Below are 19,053 nucleotides of genomic sequence, written 5' to 3' on the forward strand. Positions count from 1 at the left end.
TTCCATATTAACCCAAAGGATCAGAATAGGGCCAGACTAGAGTCAGTGGGTGGTGTTGGACACAGGAATCAGAGCTCTAGAGGACTGTGACTTCAGGGTAAGCAGCATGAGGATTTTGAAGAGGGCCTTTTCCATGCAAAAGCTTTGCACTCACTGCTGTTCACGCCATATACAGAGGACAAAATGGTCCCATGTGGTGAGTAGTATTTCTTCTCTAAAAGCAATGCCTGAATGGCCAGAGCACGCTGCAAATGCAAGCATGAGATGGGTGATTAGCCAAGTGGCACAGCTTCTATTACATGCATTGTGGAACATAGCATAACAGTTAAGTAGTGCTTGGCCAGCTGTCTGCAGGTTTAAGCAAAGCTGGCCATTGCAGAATGTATAGATGGACCTGCAGCGTGTCTTCTCAGTTACATCCTTTTCACAATCCCTGTGATTGTAACAGCAACAGCAGGCACCATGTAACAATTTCAAAGGTGGTAGATGTGTGGCAAGGCACAATGGAATGCAGATTGCTCATTGTGCCATTGCTTAGTGCCACAAAAACTCATCTTCATAAAAATATAAATTGATACAAGAAAGACCGGTACATTAGCAATACTTGCGGAACCAATATAGATGTCAGGACAGGGAGATAAGAAGTATGAGGAAAACAGCACTTGAAGTTTTTCACATAAACAGCAAAACAGCTTTTGCTAAAGAAATGCAAAATGCATTAGTCATTAAAAATATATATCTGTACATTTCCAATCACCTACAGCTATTCCTGGAAATCTTTGGCAGGATCCAAAAGAAATCACTTTCAAGCAGTGAAATCTTTTACTGAAATATCTCAAGATACTGAAAGAATTGAAAAGATCGTAGCAATCAAACTCAACTCTTGTTCCCATCCCCTAATGTAAGAATAAAACAATTGTTTCAGTTAAATTCTCAAAACTAGCTCCACTAATTAATTTGCAGACATACAACTGTCTTAAGACATATTTGATTGTGAAAAGTTATTTTTCATATTCAAATGGTCACTTCTTACCCCCAAGCTATCAGTTTAACTCTTGCTTGAAAGAGATTGTTAGTGAAGGGGCATGCAAGGAAGAGCAGGTACTTGGTTGTCTGTTATTACAGACAGACGTTGCTTCCTCTTTGAGGAATTGCTCACCTGCATGACTTTCTTCTATATTATGTTTCAGATGTACTTTTTGAGGCAGAATATGTATTTTTTCATAAAAGTATTCATTTTACTTTAAGACAAATGTAACAGTGTTAATATTTTCCCTGTTATTTTTTTCCCTTGTAAGACCTTAGAGGATGGATGGAAATTTTAATTCTATTATAGAAGTTAAAGCCTTTTTTGGCATTTTGTAAGCAGATGATATTCTGCTAGTGACTGTCTTTTCAGTAATGTGTTGGTCTAAATTCTGAATTCTATTATTTTACATCTACAGCAACTGAAAGTGTATTTTTTATAAATAGCAAACGTCACCTCATAGCAATTCATTACATAAGGGCATAAACAAGTACTTTTCCTTCCAGTCATTGGCAGTAAGTGATTCATCAGTTTTCCACAGAAAACCAATTTCGTTGCAGATGTTCTGTAATTTCCAGACTCCCTGAATTGTAGAATCATATCATCCAATCCCAGTGCAGGGAATGTAGGATTTTTTTTGAAAAGGGGGGAAAAAAGGCTGTGCTTAGTCTTTTTAATAGGATTGAATATCATTTGCTGTCTCATCAGTTTTGTGAAATAACCATAAAGTAATCAGCTTGCCATTCTTTCCTTTCCTGTACAGGCTATCAACTTACCCACAATGCTGGTTCCATAGCAAGTGCAAAAGTGAATAACTTGCAGGAGAGAAAAATCTTCCTTTGAGGTTAAACAAAATCTAACTGGTTTACATTGTTGTCTCTCTTTCTTTCCTTCATTCTTTCTTTTCTCCTTCTTTTCTTCTTTTCTTTCCTCCCTCCCTTCTTCATTCCTTCCTTCCCTTCTTCCCTTCTTTCATAATACTTCATAATACAGAAATTTCCCATAGTTATCAGCCACTAATTTTCATTGGCTAACAGGCTTACTTTTTTTTTCCCCCCTTTTTTTTTTCAATTTTTAGATTAGGGTTTACTTTTATAAGAACCAGGAATTAACTATTAATTCAATTCTGTTTTATCCCAATGAGCCAGAAATAAAGGATGGGCCTAAAAGCTACTTTTTGCAAGTGTATGCAATTTTGTTTAATTCTACTCTGTATATTTCCATTGCGTTAAGTTACATAGATACCAAATTCAATTCTGATAGCTGAAGGAGAGAAGGGAGACAAAGGAAAGAATGTATTCAGCTGAAAATGAAAAGGGATGGAGAAAGTTTGAAGCAGAGAAACCAGAACAGTAGCCAGCAAGCAGCAGGACCCAGAAAGAAGAATTATTTTCCAGTAGGGAGAATTAATTTCATCGATAACTCCAAGAAGGAGTTGAATTCAGCCCTTAGAGAAATAGCAAAATGCACAGATTAAGTCAGCAAGTAGATGTAGGCTTGTACTGCTTTGAGTCTTGCTGTAAGTCTTCTATTTCCCATTTTGTTTTCTCCATCACTACTATCCTTACCATAGCATGATGAGAGAACATTTCTCCAAACGTGCGTGAGTCACTGAACTAATAACAGCAAGATCCAATCTTGTATCTGTATCCATAAAAATAGAGTATAATTTGATGCTGAAAAAATTGGTGAAAGTCCTAAAGGAGAAACCTTTGTTCAAAGACTGAGAAAACAGCAAAATGCGGATCCAACTGAGTTTTGTTGACCTGATCAGATTCAGGATTTCACCAGATTTAACAGCTGCACTATGTCTATACTAGAAAACCAAACCTTTTTTTTTTTGTTACTATGGCCAGTCTACATAGCACAGTCCCCATCTATGTTAGTAAACTCAGTGTCAGAACAAGACTACTTTGAATACTTGAGCTCAGCTGATATATTTATATGTATATCTAGAAACAACCACAGAGACTTAACTTCTAAGTAATTGCAAATATATTTCACATGGTTAGCACTTCCCATGTATTGCAACTGTGTTCACAGACAGTGCAGTGTAACTGATCTCAATAATAAATAAAAACAGACAGAGGATGCTTGCTGCCTTCATACACCAACCTCCACAGAAAATGGACATCGGTAGAAGTTAGGGAGCCATAAAAGGAGTATGAGGTCCAACTTTGACACTACTGATTCTGCAGAAGGATCTGTGAGTGCCCCCAGAGTGCTTTCTGCTTCTTTATTGCTTCTCCAGTTCACTTCTTTCCAGGGCAGAATCCCTGAGTGGGATTCTGTGACTGCTAGAACAAGCAAAAGAGCTCAAACTGCTGGTGTCCACGTTTCCAAGGTAAAATCCATATGATTTGCTGAGAACAATGCTACAGAAATCATCTCCCCATGTCCGTTCAAGTTCTTGCTGTGCAAGGACACTGGGGCAAAGCCTAGACTGCTCCTAAGCTCCTTCCAACCTTATTTCTGGCTCCAAGCCATGCAGGACGAGGACGTTGACTGTGTGTCAACAAAGAAAAGCTGAATTTGGCATACCTCCTAGAGGACAGTGCACTCGAGCTACCTATATTTGTCCTTTGCAGGTTTTAACAAAAACTTGAGCCCATACTAAAGCCCTGAGCATATCCAGTCTCTTACCTCTTCAGAATGCTATGGAATTTATCCTGTATGTTTGTATTTAACTGTGTTGTAAACAGTAGGGATGACTAACAAATCTAAATTCAAGAACAGGCTCAGATACTTAAATTGATAGCTTTGGTATACATAGAAAGGATGAACACTGGTGTTGTCTTTAGTCCTGCTTTCCTTGTGTATCCATGAAGATGGAGCTACAGAGTATGTGCCAACCAAGGCAAAGAGATCTGTTTGGTCCTAAATTGAGGTGTGGTGAAGAATGAGAAATTGCACCCTGATAGTAATGAAGAATGGATTTCTTCATATACAAGTATATACATACATATATATAAAAAAATATATATGGTGGTTTATTACCTATTATTTTTAGGATCTACTGTTGTAGCATTATAAACTTTCTTGTGAAAGCAGTGCAGCTGTCCCCCAGGGTGCCAGAGATTGTAAGATCAGGCACCTAAGGAGAAGAGTTTACACAGTTTTGTAAGAATGAGCTGCAGCAAGACATAAAAATATGGTCCAGGAGAAAAAAGCTATAGACATATGGACTGAAATAAAAAGAAGAGGAAGTAATTTTAGAGAAAAGCTTGAGGAGGACTTGAAAAAGGAGAAGGCACTTGGCAACTGGGGACAAGAAATTTTACCTCATGCAGCCTGGTGGAGTTGAGGAGAGCAGCACATAAAATGGAGAAAAGTTGATTCTTACTGAGGTATTGAGAAATCCTATTGAATTAAGTTTTTCCTTTAAGATGCCTTGCTGGAGCTTTCTGTCTGAAAAACAATCAGCCTGGTAACTGCAGGCTCCAAGTGAATATGTAGGAAAAGATTTTTCTTTCTGTGATATAGGTTACACTGACATACAGAATGGAAGCTTAATACTGTACTTTATCATTAGTCCAATGAAATTACAGGTATCAACTCCCTTAATAAATAAGTTACACCACATGGAGAAAAGGATTAAACAACATACAGAATTAAGGCTATCTTCATTCTTTTCTGGTCTTACACCCATTGATATGAAAAGGGCTGGTTTGAGAAAGTTGCTAGGAGACCATAATCACAAGTGTCAGAAGAATATATTTTTATTTAAAATAGGAAATGTTGGTTAATGAACATACTTAACAGCTAATGAGTAAAGGTATTGAAAGCATCTATGTTCTATCAAATTTCAGGTGAAACATTTCATTTATATGTTGAAAAACCAATGAGAATTGAAAGTCTTCAAGGTAAAGCCAACCAGCACATGCAGTTAAAACTGAAGCACACAACGGTTGTGTAAGTACTTGATTAGAAGCCCGTAGATACTGAGAAGCAATAGAAAATGTTTCCAGCATGCAAGTCCAATAAGACTAAAAACAAAGAACAAAAAAGGAAATTATTTAGCTATTAGAGTCTCATGTAGGTATGTTGTTGAAACTAAGGTAAGATGAGCCAATTACTTTGGAAGCAGTGAATCGATTTAAAGGTGAGATTCTGGAGAAGATGCTGTGTATATAACACATTAAAATTAGAGAAAACTAAGCAATAAATTAAATTGATGGTAAAGAATCTTCAGCCTAAATGAAAAGTTAACTTATTAAACCCTGAACAGAAGGGTCCTAAGATTTATTAAACGAAATCCTCCAACAGTGTCTACTGTGATAGCCGTGTTGATTTAATTTGTGTAATGACAATTTTAAAAGGTATTATGCCCTGAAAACATTAGCATGATATTTTGCGTGCAAGATTTATGATCCTTATGTTCTGGGAACCAGGAGTCCAAGAATGTTACATAGCTAGGAGTCTGAAACTACAAGACATTGACTCTCCTTTCTCGCATTTAGATGGAAGTGGTAATGTATAATCCACAGCTCACTGTGATGACCAGCTCGGCTTCATGGGCATAGCATGGATTGTGCTCTTACTGATTCATGTCAGTGTTTTGGCAAGGAAACAAGTCAACAAGACTGTCCATCCAAACCAAGTAAAATAATTTTAATGCTATGAACAAATTGCTTCCTATATGCTAATAGACACCTGCAGAAAACAGGAAATGAGACACTGGTCCAGTGTCTGGCTGATGATCACTCCTCCTACTAGTAACAACAAAAGCTTAGATACAAATCTTCTAGGGAAAAAACATCTGTACTAAGAGAACAGGAATCACAAAATGCTCTTGAAATAATGGTAGTTTGAAATAAACGGGTAATTCCATTTTTAATGTGGGATCATCATAAAAGCATAATATATTTCTATGGTGTGTTTTCTTGATAAATAATAAATCCAGACATTTCTTTTTACCAAGCTATCACTTAGCTAATTCTAATTTAAATATTTCTAATAAAGTATTATATGCATAGGTTTATTTCTACATACAGCACATATTATTTCTAATAAGAAAGTGTAGTTGCATGCAATGAGAAAACAGCCATGCCTAAAGCAATTACAATGCAGGAAAAATACATTGTAGGTGATGTTAGCTGAAATGACAGTTACTTACACAGAGAAAGCATAACCTGAAATAGTGTTTCACTTAAAAGCAAAATAGATTAATATTATTTTAATAGTTGGCTCAAATTTGAAAAATCTTATAAGAAGAACAGTGTACAACTGATAGTTTTCCATTATCCAGTAAAACAATGAAATTAGGAAAAAAATATTTTGGTAACTTGTAATTGAGAACAGCAAGTGTGCCTTATGTGTAAGAAAAAGACTGAGATAGCACTAGTTTGGAAATAGTTTGTACTTCCAAGGTTTATAGTTGCTTCTATTAACAATTCCAACAACCTTTTTACTTTTTATCTGAAGAAAACTTTCCTGGCAAATTGGAAAGGACTGGCACTACAGTTTCCTCTCTTGAATGGTGCCTTTATCACCTACCAAAAAGAAAAGTGAAAAAGAAAAAATCGAAGTTTATTAATTCTGGATAGAAATTACAAACTCTGACGAAGTATATTTGTTTGAACTTTGATAGCATCATTATTTAGTCATCTTTATATGGTATGATATTATTCTGGAATTGCTTATTTCATTTATATTCTAATTTAATTTAACATCAGGTCTTGAATCTTTATATTAGTTAATGAATCAAAACTCACCAGAAATACAACATGAGTAATCAGCCAATAATTAGCAAAATTAATTCATTTCTATTGTGTAAAGGAAAAAACAAGGCAATGCTCTGTATAAATTAGTGCACTTTTTTTCTTCCTGCACCTTAGGTGTGTTACTTGCTGAAATATGTAGCAGAGTTTGCTCTTCTTAGGAATCTTGGGAAAGCAGTTGCCAGCTGAATTTCGGTTATTATATGAAGAAAAAAAGCAGATATGTAGAAATTAGTAGTTTCCTAGGAACATTTAAGGGAGGACTTTTTTAAACTTCATATACACAAAAAAGACTAAATAGTAAATAAAAGATAAATGTGATTAGTTCTTAAACAGAAATGATCAGGCTCTAAGAACATAATCAAGAAAGTATTTCAGCACCCAAGTCCAAGAGAGTAATCTACAAACACCACAAAATATTTAGGCACCTTGCTTTCTACCGGTAGCTTTGTTGCTACAGCAAATTTCTTAGACATATATTACTCTGGTACTATGCATGCCCCAAAGTACAGTTCTTTTGGGAGAGCAGAGCATGCCAACACCCACCTTGTGCCTAAGACAACTTGCGATTTATAAAGCAGCTGTCCTTCTACCTATGTCTCCTGAAAGGCATGTTTCAGCAGTCATGCACCAGGATCTCCAGACATGCATTGACAACCATGAATCATACATAAAACATAGAAAGAGGTAGTGAGAGGTGCACCTACCTATATCCGTATCTTTTAATATAACAATGGGTAGGAGAGATTTGATTTCTGTGATTTCCACCTCCTGGCAGTTCAACTCATATATGCCTGTGAGAAACTAACATCAGCTCTAGATTAGGCTGCAAGGGAGGCAGCAGTCAAATATGTAAGCATTTATAGCATCTAGATGTCTCTTTTTAATCATCTATTTCTTTATTTTCTGTATTAGGTTCATCGCTGTGCTTTCCCCTGGGAGCGAGTTATCCCTTATTTTCAACTGAAAAGTTAATAAAGTATTATGTTGGCAGAAATATGTTGTCAATTAATATCTCTTCTTCTTACCTCTGTTGATTGCTAGTTCTGTATCTCTTCTTGGAGTTCAGCACTTGGGAGATACTAAAGAACAACTTCCGTAGATGTCGATGACATCCGAGTCTTTCAACAATAAGAGCTGATGGCATTCAATGCATCATTGAATGTAATAGGTTCTGCATTTGTCTTTTTTTTTCCTTCATCTTTATCTACTGGACCTAAATTATATTCAGTTGCATCATTGCCAAATAAATTATATTCAGTTGCATCATTTCCAAATGATTTTTTTTCTGTGAGAGGTTCACAGAAAATTGTTGTGCCCTTATATTCAATTCTGAGAAGTGACACAAAACAAAATACTTCATACTATCTTTTTTAGTAACAGCAAAAATACTTCCATTTTAACTTATAATACAACACTTTTTACTCACTTTCTGGGCCTGAGTCTAGAAAACCCTTTGAGAATGTAGACCTTAATATAGTATCTAAGAAAATAGTTGTCTACTGTTCTTGAAAAACAAAATCTTCTATTTTGCATAATACCTGTTTTAGCAACTTAAAGACATAATTTTTCTTACTTATTTGTCTCATAGATTGGAACTGCAGTACAGACAATCACATAGCAAAAAATAGGTTTTACATGAAGACTTTAGAATACTTTTCATATTGAAATCTTCTGTATATATACCTAACGTACAGTATATATACTGTTAGATGAGTTATGGTGTATACATACACACACAGGAACTTTGGCTTTAAGTTGAGTTGTGTAAGTTGATGCCTGTGAGACACGGAAGGGCTGGCAGAAAGAGTAGCTGCATGGGCTTACCCAGTGTTCAGTGCCATCAATACAGTTTTACATAGACTCTCACAAGAAGAGTGGAGTTATGCAGTACACAGACCCATTCCAAGTCCTGTCTGGACATTTAATTTTGGTACTGCCATTTGTAAATATATACATATCTATTAGGGGCAGAAGAGAGAGAGAAAAGGAAGGAATCTAACAAGGATTGCCAATTCAGACCAGAATTTATTCTTAGTGACAAACTTCCTTTGCAGTTTCCCTAGGGCTGATTTCACCTGGTGGGCTAGAAGTGAAAGGGAAATTTCAAAGTAGATGTAACATCCCCTCTATTAATCTTTTTTTTTGGACAAAACTACAGATTTGCACATTTATCCGTAAATTGGGTTTGTTCCTGTCATCTGTACCAACAGAACAGCAAAAAACATACTTACCCAATAGCTCATCTAAACTGTTTCCAATGACAACTGCTATAATTGTCCGTTTATTTTTTTGCTCCGGTGTCCCAGATCCTCTTACACAGGCTGGTAAATCAAGGAAGTTGGGCAGAACTGGAGAATAGAGAGACTGGCATATTCGATCTCCATTTTTATGCACTTGATAATATTCTTGATAAGAAGAACTTTGAAAATACTCTTTCATGAAACATTTTGTCCATGATGCTCTTTTCCCTGTACAATGGTCAAATGCAGTATTAAATCAGCTTTTAGAAGTTGCACAGAAGTTCTGTAAGGTTCTACTTTTGAAGTAGTGAAGACAATAGGAAAGGTTCAAACAGCAGCAGAAGAAAAATTGAGCCTTACATTCAACTATCTTTCTTGTTCTTACTATTGTCTGCTACTATGTTATGGACATTTAATTTATGGTCAAGTTCATGTGTAACATGTATTAGGACATTTTCTATCTTCAGGACTATTTTTTACTTTTTTCTTTCGTAAACAACTAAACCAACGAAATAGTACTAAGTGAAAAAATACTTTAGCATTTAAGAAAAGGGGAATAAAGTTTCGTTCTCTTGGGTTTTTGCTTCGTTATGCTCTAAAAATGCAACAGAAATACATGCCCAGGATCTTTCCAACTCTCTCATTCTGCAAAAGAGAAAATAGTGTATAGAGAATTTTCCAGGCTTTCCTAAAAATTGGATCTATGATAGTAAGCATGGTCTAGATGCTAAGGTAAAGTGTATTTTGAAAATTTCCCTGTTGCCCCCATCATCCACACCAGTGTCCTTTTCACCCTCCCACTTTGGTTTTCTTTTGTTGGAAATCAAACAGTGGTAAGATGGAGTGGAGTGCTCAGGTTCTTTTCCAACACCAAATCAAAACATGGTTTGAGCTTTCAAAGGAATTTGGGAAGTACCCCTAAATCTCACAACATAGTTACAAGCCTGCCTTAGTGCCTCAGCTGTCTTGAGAGGATTACCTGATGCTATCAGGTAGCAGACAACTTTTTCAGTACTGGAGAAGGAAAAATGTCTCCATTCCTCCCTCCTCTGCCTGACGCTTAGCATCTAAGCCCCAGACAACAGGACTGGTTTATTTACAACTCCCAGATAGATTCTCCAAGACTGTAAGTGGCATTGTTTCATGCTCTACCAACGTTTAGGAAAGAAAACCAATGAAACTTAAACATTCATCAAATTTCTAAATGAAACTGCAAAGCAATAGTGAAGAAGGAGCAACTGTAAGGCTCAGTTTGTGCTTGCAGTATTACAAATAAATGCTTTACACTAAAAAAATAATAGGGAAGGACTTGAGTAACTATAAACCACCTTTTTAAACAAAATTTATATCCCATAATTTGTTACATAAAACATGTCTAACCAACAATGCAGCTGAAAGAGTAGTCCTGCTTGTTCTGTTTGGGTTTTTTTCAAGTCTGGCTAAATCCTTCTCAAAAATGTATTATAGACTTTTAGGTTGGACAAATAAAAGACTTTCTAAAGCTGAAATATTTTCAAAAGGTGTCAAACATCAGGATTCTGAAAAGTCCTTCATAGCGGGGGACCCAAAGCAAGACATATGGATCCTATGGTCACTTTTGAAAATCTTGGCAATCTAATTTTAAAATTTTAATCTAATTTCCTGTGCTTATTTATAGAACACTGCAAGCTAAGCCCTTTGTTGAACTGCAGCCATCCTGTGAGTTTATGTTATCAGTTATAAAAACGTATGCTGCCCCAATTTCACAAGTCCTTAATTACTCATCTCCTCCCACAGAAACCATTAGCAAGTGATACATGATATGTATTTCTTAAAATGTAACATGGAATGCAAAGCAAAGTGTCAGGCTATTCAGAAGCTATGCATATTTTGGTGACTCAGAACAATGCACAGCAGTATAAGGAGATTAATAAAATTAAGAGTTCATATTTATTCCCAGTTCCAATTGGTCTTATTTAAATGCTGGGCTGTCTTAAGATTAAAAATAAGCCCTTCTAGTTTTAAGCTTTTAAATTGTAGCTTTAATCCTTTGTCTCATTTAAATTCGATAGACTATATTCAAAGCAGATGGGTTATAAATATTCATGGAGTATTTATTTATTTATTTTGTAAAATGCTACCCGTTGCAAACCAAAGAGGTCAGCAAAATGCAATTTCATAACTTCCCACTGATTATTGAAATCTATTTTCCACATGACCACAAAAAATGTTGTTTAAATTTTGTTTTAATATTTGAACTCAGTATTTCCTCAAAGAAAAGTACTCTGGTAGCAAGCATTTTTAAGGAGTCCATCAGACTGTCAGTCATATTGCATTTGGTGCAGGAAAACAAACATGTTGCATATATTTAAGGAAGGGAGAAATGTGATCTGGATAATTACAGGCATAGTAATCTTACCTCATGAAGATTTTAGAAAAAATCTGGATCAAAGTATAATTAATTATATAAATCAGAAGTGAAATAAAATTCTAGGTAGGTTTAGCAAAGGCAGATCATGCCAGCGTAAAGCTGTACCTTTCTTGGCTAAAGTAATAGGTTTTCTAGGCAAAGAAAATGTAGTAGCTAAAACATATCTTGACATCAGATTTACTACAAATCCCCATAAGAAATTATTTATTACGTTAATAGACTAGCACAAGAATTGTAATATGGGTAGGAAAAAAGTGCAGGTGATACTGTTAGGGGAAACTGTTAGTATGAAAAGTAAAATACTTTACAATGATACTAAATTGGGTTTAGCACAGAAGAGGTCCAGACTATCAGACAGAGCAAAATGGAGAGCTAAACATTGGAGTAAAAAAGATGGGATGACATACAGCAGTAGGAAGTGTGAGGTTTAGGACTAATAGCAAGACTTTGGTGCTTACAGAGTGGAAATACTAGAGAAAGAAGATAACTCTTGGTACTATTAGCCAGTCACATAAAATGTTTGAACCACCAATGTGAAGAGGCTACCAAAATGACAAACATGATCTGAGATTGTGGCAAGTAAGGTATTTGCAGTAGGGACAGGAAAGCAGTAATACTGTTGTAGAAGACATTGGTGAGATCTCACCTGAAGTACTAAAAGTTTCTGCCACCTGTTTACCAGAAAGATGTATAGAAATGAAAAGAAGCATAAAGAAGTGGACTTGAAATATCTGCCTACAGAAGACAAAGAGTATGTTTAGCTGCACCTACTACATGCAGAATAGCTCAATTTCCTTAGCCCATGTGCTGAGCTTATAGTCTTGTAACTGTGTTAGAGAAGTACTTGGTTTGAGCTGATAAAGTCTACCACTGACATAAATTTGTTCTTTTAGAATACCTTCCCCAAGAAAAGGAATGTAGAACACGTAGGCAGAAAAAGTGGTTCTCCCAAAGGTGGTCTTTAGTCTGGAAGTCTTATCTTTCTTTTCCCTGCAGTCTTGCAACAGTCTGTGAAAAAAAGTTCCTCCAAGGAATGATTTGGAACACATAGAATTAAGCTACTACTCCAAATTGACTGAAGTTGATGAAGTTGATGTGTCTGTGTAGTGGTTTTTCTTTTGCAGTATTCAGACAATTGTATGTTTAATGTAAATGAGTAGGAGATTTTAGGAGAACAGAAAATTATGGTTCTTCATGGAAGCTTCCAGTATATTTTACTGCCTAGCTACCTGGGGAACACAGGGACCAGAGACAAAGGCATAGCCAGATTTCTTAGAAGATGAATAGTGTCAAGTTGTTTTATCAGCACACTCATTTATAGTAAACCCTTGCCCTGATTCAGGGATGGACTGTATGAATTGTGACCGGTTGTATTCAGGGGAATGGAATTTCTCCCAGAAGAGGAGGGAAGATGGGCTGGTCTACCACTGGAACCTACATCAAAGTGGAAAATGTAAAGCTGCATGTAGAAGTTAAGAGTCACTTACATTCAGATCAACGATGCCAACCTATATCCCCGCCTTCTAAAGAACAGGGGGCGCAGCTGAGTGAAGCTCAACCAGCATTTTCAATTTGACAGTGAAAAATATAAAAGTTTATTTAAAAAATTTTCTACTTAATTACTTCGATAAAATAATAGATTACTGACTTGAAAATGTGTATTTCTTCATCCAAACTATCATTCTCTTTTCCATAAATGTTTAGGAAATAATTTATGTTTCAGGCTTCATCAGTGGAATTTCTGTTAAACACAATCTACTGAGTGTTAGCAGCCCCAGCAAATATCTGAGATCACTAGCTTGAAGTGTTTTATTTTAGAGCATGTTTTTATCAGGATATATATCAAAAACAAATAATCCTCAGGCCGAAACTTTTTATACTCAGGAGCTTTTTCTCCCATGAATCTATGAGAGATTTGCCTTGATAGCTCCTATTAACACAAGTGGGAGTTGCAAGCCAATTCCCTATGCATTATTTGAAGAACTTATCTCAAAGCATTGCCCAAAGCAAATTTTTATGATAGCTTGGCACACCTGGGAACAGGGATTTATAATGGCAACAACTGAAAAAGACCGTAATCTGTAGTTTAGTGATGGGAATAAGAGTACTGTTATATGCTTTCAGTTACTATGGCGCTGAACTTGAACTCCAAATTGTTTCCTTCTTGAAGAAATATTTGAAGTAGTTTTATTGAAATAACTATTATAATGCTTGAAAGTTTCTAAAGTATTTTAATATTATCTCAGATTTCAGCCCTTTTTTCCATTCCTCAGTCAAATGGCACAATATGTAACAACATGCATTATTAACAGAACTTATAAAAAAACCCTGGAAAACCACCATGTAAAGCAACAAACACTCTTGTATGTATACCTTTAAAGTAATGTTTTCCTAATATCTATACATTTAATCTATTACTGACAATTTTCACTGTGATAAAGGATCTGAATTGTTCTTTGGGTAATCATCTAAGTTTTAAAAACTTCCAAAAGGAAATAAGAAACAGTAAGGACTCTTAAGCTAAACGGCATGAGTAATGCTCTGCAAATTATCTTGTCAATAATGCAGCCCAACATTTAAAAAACCAAGGCTGATAAAAGCATCTAAATTAGAACTCTGTTTAAGTTTGGGATTTTTTAAAATCTTTTGACATGATAAATGTTGGTGGTTTGTAATTTTAGAACTTTTGCTAGGTTTGAAAAAATACTAATGAAAAGTTAACTCAGAGTGTGAGGTTGATACTAGGTTTTTCACGGTTATGTTTTTGGATCTCATGGAGAGAAAAAAAAGTTTTCTTAAAATACATAATGGTGAAGTATTTTGTTTTCCAAATGAAGTGAGAATTTTTTTTGTATAAAGACAGGTTTTGAAGAAGAACCTTGAAAAAATGGACAAATTTTGATGTGGTCTAATCTCTTTGAGCCCATGTACGATAGTATAGTTTGTAGCCTAAGAAATGCACTTTCACTGAAGAGAATTCCTTTCACTCAAAGTCACAGAAACATAGAATGGTTGAGGCAGGAGGGGACCTCTGGAAGTCACCTGGTCCAACACCCCTGCTCAGGCAGGGACCCCTACAGCCAGTTGCCCAGGACCATGTCCAAATGGCTTTTGAATATCCCCAAGAAGGGAGGATCCACAACTTTCCCTGGGCAACCTGTGCCAGTGCTTGATCACACTCACAGTGAAAAAGTGTTTCCTGATGTTCAGATGGCACCTCCTATGTTTCAGTGGGTGCCTACTGCCTCTTGTCCTGTCACTGGGCACCATTGAAAACAGCCTGGTTCTGTCCTTTTTGCACCCTCCCTTCTGGTATTTATAGACATTGATAAGACCTCCCCCGAGCCTTCTCTTCTCCAGGCTGAATAGTCCCAGCTCTCTCAGCTTTTCTTCATAAGAGAGATATTCCAGTGGCTTAATGATCTTTGTGGCCCTTTGCTGGACTCTCTCCAGTATGTTCATGTCTCTCCTGTACTGGGGAGCCCAGAACTGGGCACAATACTCCAGATGTGCCTCACTAGGGCTGAAGATAGCGGAAGGATCTGCTACCTCGACCTGCTGACAGAACTCCTCTTAATACAGCCCAGGATATCATTAGCCTTCTTTGCTGCAAGGCACGTTACTGGCTCACAGAAGAACCTCAGGTCCTTTTCTGCCAAGCTGCTTTCCAGCTGGGTGGCCCCTAGCATCTACTCGTGGCTGGGGTTTCTCCCCCCTGCTGCAGGACTTTGCGCTTCTGCTTCTTGAACTTCATGAAGTTTCTGTCAGCCCATTTCTCCAATCTGTTGAGGTCCCTCTGGATGGCAGCATGGACCTCTGGCGTATCAGCCACCCCTCCCAGCTTTGTGCCATCAGCAAACTTGCTGAGGTTGCACTCCATCATCCAGATCATTAATGAAGATGTTAACGAAAATATTCTGAGTTCTCTTCTTTCATTGTCTCCAAGCGTCTTTCCCTTATTCTCTCCATCTTTTTTACTGCTCTTTTGTGCTTCCAACAACAGGAAATGGTTTAGGCATGCTGGCTGCTCTGAATACTCAGAAATGAAAGTGAACTCTAAACTATGTAAGGAGCAACAAAAAATCTAAAGTGAGTAGGAAATGCAATCTAGGTTATACTGCAATGGCAGAGAAAGATATAATGGAAAGACTAGGTTAGCAGCCAGCTCGTTAAATGCTGTCATCTCATATGTATTCACACATAATACTCCAAACTGCACTATCTTTGTTGATGTCAGGGGCTTAAGACCTAAAAGTTGGGGTGAGAAGAACTGTGCTTCCTGGCATTAATGAAATTCTTACACCACTCAAATGGATGCTGTGTTACAAATTACTTCCTCTCTGAACCACTCCTGGTAGAACACAGGTTTAATATGAAAAAAAATTATGAAATTGTGTACTCTCCTCATAAAAATACATCGGGATGAATCCAAGACTTATCAAATCTGTTGCAATTACTGTTCAGTTACAACAATGGCAAATCTGTACTGTTTGTCTGGAATCAAGTTTTAACTGGACATCAGAAAAGATAAGATCATGCAGGTATACACTATTTTGGTCCATTATTTTGAAATGTAAATTTTATAAGAATTGGATGCCTAAAAATATCTGGAACAGTTAGGCTACGTTAATGCATTGTTCAATTAACTTCCACTTGTGGGAATATTGATACAGCTGACCTGCTATTTCCTGCCAGTCGTTACTGTTCTTAAGTGATTTTAACCTGGCTTACTTATCTGTGCAAGAAGGTTGTATTTTGGACAATGGTAAAAGCCAAGTAATTTATTTGGTTTTGTTTCTCTGACTTCTTTGTCAAGCTATTAGCTCTCAATATGCGAGCTCTGTATCTTCTAATATATGCATAAAATGCCACATATGTTCATCCTATACATGGATAGCTCAGTTCCCTTCCCTACTTCGTGTAGTATTAACTTACAAAGCTTAATCTTTCTAACAAAAAACTAACAGATTCCAGGGCTTTTCATTAATGATAACCATACTTTTTTTCTCTCCTTCTAACATAGTTGGCAGTCAGATTAATGATTTAAAATGTTTTGTCTGTATGAAGATGATCAGTCTCTTTGTCCGTGAAGTGTTTGCACCTATACGAAATGTGCCACACATTTCCTTTTGTGCTGTTTGAATTATTGTATTTGCCTGAAATAGGTTATAGCAGTTTCATTTTCTTGGTATCTACACTGAAGTAGTATACTACATAAACAGAAAAATCCCATTGACCCTGAATATATTTGCAACACTTTCTCATATTATGGACATATTCTGATTTCATTTACACTGTCCTCCACCTGGAGAAGTTGCTCACCAAGGGAATAATTGAGAAAGAAACCTAGATCACTGTAATGAAAATCAATGTTAATATATATCCCATGCTTTCTGTCAATAGAAAGCAAGCAGGTTGCTATCTATTTTGAATATCTGCATAAAAAAGCTATACACAAAATAATCTGTCATGAGTTTGCTGCCTTCAAAATAAGTATTTCTGAATTGTTTTAAACTTAGTTCCATTATAACAGGAGAATTCCAGCTTATTTATTAAAACCTGAGGGCCCATCACATGATAGGTTGCAATCAATAAAACTTGTGCCAACTGATGTTATTCTGCATGTCAAGTCATATTGCTACAGTTCTGTCTCTAGGATGTTACAAAGCACTAGCTTGTTTGCGGTGTTCTTCTCTACCTTCTTAGCACTGACTCAGGAATTGTTTCTCATAGCTATAGCAACAGGGAAAAAACAAATCATATTCCATCCATTTCTAACAAGAGACAAAAACAGACCAACAAAAGCAATAGAAAATTCTGCTGTAATGCATTGACTGTTACTGCATTGCCTCAGATACCTTATGCAAACTAAATAAATTACCTTCTGGTAAGAAACTTGCATGATCACTCAGTCACATCAGCTTGTTGCCACACCTGACTAATTTAAGCAAACAAACCAACCAACCAATCAACCCACAAACTGTATTTGACATTGTCAGATCATCTCAAACTCTAGTTTTTATCCAGATTAGCTTGGTATATGTATTTTAAGGAATAACCTAGATTTTATTTATAAGACTTTTTTCTCTACATTGTGGAAGTTAGGGGAGAGGGGGCCCTTTTGAAGGAAGAAGAAATAAGAACAGAATCATCAAGGATAATGTGTTAAGTTTTTTGGTAGAGATTCACAGGGGACTGATGAGGCCAAGATAAGTACTGTTCTTAATATGCACTACAGAAGCCAGTTCTATGACTCTTCAGGGATCAACTGTTTAAAGCTGGTTTTGTTAATCTAATATGTATTTACATATATCCAGAGACAGGAAAGGATTTTTGTTGCCATTTGGTTTTTGACAACTAGTCTGCTATTTAGTTCTCATACATTCCTTCATTAATGTCTTGGACATTGCAGGAAAAGAAGACAAGACACCAGGAATGTGGTTTAAGTAGGCCGTGACTTCATAAATAACACATCTGGGAACCATCTGGCAATGACTCGTCCAGTGCAGGTCATACTTCCTTTGTAATCCATACCACGTGGTGGCAAACTGCCATCAGCCCTCCACCCTGCTAACATGGCCTTAGCATCACTCCTGGGATCCATGGGCCCCCTTCCCCCTGAAGAGGACTGAAAATAGAAAAAGGAGGCTATATCTGAACTCAAACGTAGCCCCAACCGTCTTTGCAGTCTTCTGTTCCCTTCTCACTTCTTAATACAGTTTATCATAAAGTGGACTCCTTAGTCAATAATTACCTTCACTGGACATTTGCTGAAGTGAGGCAACAACTTTTCTACCCCAGCCAGATTCTCACATTGCCAATAATTGCTTCCGTTAGAGCAGCCAGTGTCATATTCACTTTCAAGTCAGAAATTTGAACAGAACATAGAATTCAATTGAATGCACACTTTAAATGAATAGTTATCTGATTTTTCTTTTCAGTTAATTTATAAATCAGCCAAATTTCTCCTGTGATCACCTAAACCTTCTGGTGTGGTGTCCTGAAATCATAATCATTTTGCTGTAATATGATCTGGCTGTTTTTATGACCTCTTGTCCTAATCTCAATTCTGCCATTATTTTTTCCCTCCATTGGTTTTATCATGATTTATCTTGATCCATTCATACGGCCTCTCCCTCCTCCTAAATGAATCAGAGCTATCTTCTGACCCCCTGCTATTCTTCTTCAGTTGGGCTAATGCCTACCTGAAAGCTAACAGATCAACTTCCAGAAAAACTAGCTTCCAGATGCAAGCCAAATGCACACTATTAGCCAGACAATATATTTACAGTCTGACACATCATTCTGAAAAATAGGCTGAACATTGATCCTACTGAAACTGTCCCCTCCATACTCATGTGTTGTCTCAGATATTATCAGTCACAACCACAAGTTTTTTGGGTTCCTACTGCTGTGTCTGTTTTAGATACTCTAATTTCATTTAGAATGAGGAAGAACCCAGTTTATAATGTTAATGTTTGTAGTACATATTCTTTGACATTAACGTGAAGTTAAATATTCTTTATGAATTAACTGCCTTCCATGGGAAGTAACAGTGGCATGGCATCAGTTGACCTCTACCCTTGTCACATCTGAATAGTTTGATTGAGGAAATCTTACATTATTGTAATACAGAAATTTACTTCTTCACCC

The sequence above is a fragment of the Gavia stellata genome, chromosome 3, assembly GCF_030936135.1.
Source record: "Gavia stellata isolate bGavSte3 chromosome 3, bGavSte3.hap2, whole genome shotgun sequence".
In the NCBI taxonomy this organism is placed as follows: Eukaryota; Metazoa; Chordata; class Aves; order Gaviiformes; family Gaviidae; genus Gavia; species Gavia stellata.